Below are 3,781 nucleotides of genomic sequence, written 5' to 3'. Positions count from 1 at the left end.
ATCTAACCACATATAATAAAAAATATAGTTAATGTAAGACTGCATTAAATCTCAAATGTATAAATTCTTGTGGAATGAGTTATTGCAATAGAATTGAAAAAAAAATTTAACTAGAAATTTACAATTGCCACATTTAAGTAAAAATCAAAGTTATACCTTAGCAATTCAACTTCTTGATAATAGCAATTAGGCAATGATAATTCGTGACAACAAAAATATATTTCACAAATGCTATAATGAAAAAAAATGTTGTTAAAGATTTTTTTTATCAGAATTAAAATTAAAATCTGAAATATTACTTCAATATATGAAAATAAATTATTTATTTTTAGTCATTAAATAGATAGATTATTATAATTATGAGAAACAAGTAATAATTATCACTGTTTTGAAAAGAAAAATTAAATAAATGTATAATTTTATAGAAGAATTTTATTTGAAAATGTTACATTAATTTATTGTAACATCGTGACAATACTGGGCTGCAATTTTTAATCACTTTTAATTTATTTAATTTAAAATACAGTATATCCTCTCCGCCTGAAATTAGTAGTGGCTTGCCCCTGTACATCATACTTTTCCTTTAACAATAGAGTCGTGCCGGTCATCAATTAACTGCTTTCGGGGGGGAGGATGTTTTGAATTTAAAAAAAAGTGACTTCCGGTTTTCATAAGTTGCCCCCTACGGTTTCCATATCTGGTTTCGTCTTTCATCTAACTCCGTTCTCGAGATTAGGAAAGACACGCGGACAGACAAACGACAGTGCGAATTTATATGTCTACTACAAATTTTTTTAAATTGCAGCCCAATAATCCTTACAAACTTCAGTTAGTTAAATTAATAAATGGTTCGGAATTTCTATAAGATTATTTATATACTATCACTAATAAAAAATTTAATCCAGTCTCGCATGTATACTGTACAATATAAAGAAAAAACTAGCAAGAAAAATAAACACAGGATTGACTAGAGAAGACAATATATACACTTACTTTTTATCTAAATGATAAACTTCAGACGATAGCACAAGGGACAAACAACGCACAAAATTTGAATACTTCAAAAGAAAACTTTTCAAAGGCAAATGGGACTTCTAATATTCCAACCAGCAGCTTTATAGGAAACTTTTCCTGGCGGAATGTCTGTGCAACTGCTGACCTCGATAACTGACTGATATTCGAACCTTTGTTTTATTTCATTGTCGATAGATTTCTCCAACTAACTGTCGTAATAAATAAATGGATTTTTTATAACAAGAAACAGATCGATTCTAGACGCAAAATATCGCAATTTAAAAAAAAATAATAATAAATTATGGGATGAGAGAAAGGAATTGAGCCGATGTAATCAGCTCGCATCCAGTTCGTCTCACACTAATATAAGTTTATTTTTATGTATTGAAAAATTTAATATTTATATTTAAAGAAAATACTGTAATTATAAAACAGTAATCTTTGTACAAATGCTTTTGTCTTGCTAAGAAAAGGAAGGGCTTAAAATCTATTTTTGTTAATTGTCCTTAATGAGTAAGTTTCAAGATGTGACACTGTAGCTATGTGACCACCTGCAGTCAAACACCAAACTGTTCAAGCGAAAGAAATAATTTCTTTGTCTGTCAACCGTTATGCCTTAGAATTACATATTTTCGGAAGATCCATGAAATATATCAAATATTGCTAAATTCCTTTCCGGCTACTGTCCCAATTAAGCATTTAAATTACTGTATTTATTAGTTTGGTTTCCGTTCTTTTAGAGTTAGATTTAGTACTGTATCAACCCTACTCTAAATTTTTTTCAGCTATTTTCTACACCTTTCCTCCTCATAATTTGAATAATAACAATATTAACACGTAATTAGCTGTTTTTTCACTTCGAAAAGCTGGCGGACCACAGTTTGACGAACTTTATCATCAATAGTTACGCTTTCGTAACATCGTAACGTTCTATACTTAAATCTTGACAACGATGATTAATTTTTCGATTATTAACTTCGTAAAAACAAATGAAATAATTAATAACGGAATTACTTTAAAATTCAGACTAAATGCTTAAAACTATAAATGTATTATCTTGTAGTATCCTATGAGCACCGAGGTTACTCTGGACAAAGAGTAGGGTAAAAGGCTACTGTTACTCGAGGATTTTACACGAGACAAACGACATGTATCAATAATAGTGTATCCTTTATAAAGCATTACCTCCTACGTTGAACTAATCTCTTCAAAAAACTCCTGTTGTATTTCGGGGTCGTCTAAAAATTAGTATCGTCCATGTGGCTCCGTCGATGCAGATGGATTCCACACACCGTGGTGAATCCCCGTCTTCCTTTGTTTCAGTCCACTAGTACTACTTGTCCACTCCGGCGCACCTCAGCCCATCCGTCTTAGTCCTTGTCCGCCCCCCAANGCAAACTAAAATAATATATATTTATGGGCTTTAAATGGACTTACACCATTTTCATAATTAGTCAATCATAAAAATCATTTAATTTCAGTTATAAAAAATTAAATATCATTTAAAATATATTTTGTATTAATCCAATTTTGTTTATAAATAATAACCAGAAATAACATAGGAGTAGTATTTTTTTATTTTGAATATTAATTATATTTATATATTGTTAAACTTAAGATAAGATATTGCTATTATTTATTTATGCTTTTTATGTGTCAGTGTTTTGAAATATTCATGATGCACAGGAGGTATATCAGGGAATAACTGCTCCATATCCTTATATTTTTTGTACGTAATAGGTCTGGCATCATTATACAAAGTTGCCAGGGAAATTGTTTCAAATTTTGGCAGTCTTCCCTGACATGTAAATCAAAATGATCCAAGAAAACCTTTAACATGCAGCTTAATTTTGCTAGCAACTGGTAGGTGACATGTAGGTGATAAATGTAACATCTTAAATTCTGTGTCCGCTATCAATGTTTTATATAAAATAGTATACAGTGCACTTTTGCAAAATCTAATCTACAGCAACTGTCTAAATTGACACAGGCTTATCACAATTCCATAACCGAACAAATTTTGATCTTAAATCAGAAACAAGTTTAATACATCAGGTTATAAAGGAATTCAAAACTAAGCTTGGCTCATTGGAGCAGAAAGTAAATCAGCTAGAAAGAACTGTTCTGATTATGATAGAAAAATAGAAGCTCAACAGTTCATGATAAATAATACTTTAAATATAATTAATCAATATAATTTAATGTTATTTGGCTATCTGGTTAAAGAAAATACGAACACTTAAGAAAGTCTTACAAAATTTTTTCAGATCATAAAAATAGCAAATTTTAAAAAAAGGAAATTACAGATATTTATATAATAAAAAAAGAAGAACGAATGATCTTAAAAATTTCTTTGTTAGGTACAAAGAAAGAATCAAATTCTATCAAATTTTTATAATTATAAAAAGTTTGCTCAGAAGAGCCATATAATAATTTGCGTATGTTATCTGATCTGACCAAAGAAACAAAACCATAGAGCAAAAAATCCTCCCATATTATATCATTTATAATAGGTGTGGCCAAACTTCTATTCCTTAGGGGCTACTTTTTTGATAAAATATAGTCTGCGGGCAACTATGAATATAGGCAAACAATTTTAGGATTTTTATATGCGCATGCGTTAACATTCATTTGCATTGTTCATCGGGATAAATACAAACAGTATGGGTACGTTGCACAGACAGTCTATTATTGTAAGAATAAATTATCAAATTAAGATTTTTAAACATTAATTTAAGTGAAAGCAAATTGTTCAACTTTAGCTTCG

This window comes from Centruroides sculpturatus, unplaced genomic scaffold (genome assembly GCF_000671375.1).
Source record: "Centruroides sculpturatus isolate CEXI.00-Female unplaced genomic scaffold, Cexi_2.0 scaffold163, whole genome shotgun sequence".
Lineage (NCBI taxonomy): Eukaryota > Metazoa > Arthropoda > Arachnida > Scorpiones > Buthidae > Centruroides > Centruroides sculpturatus.
Note: the sequence above shows the minus strand (reverse complement) of the source record.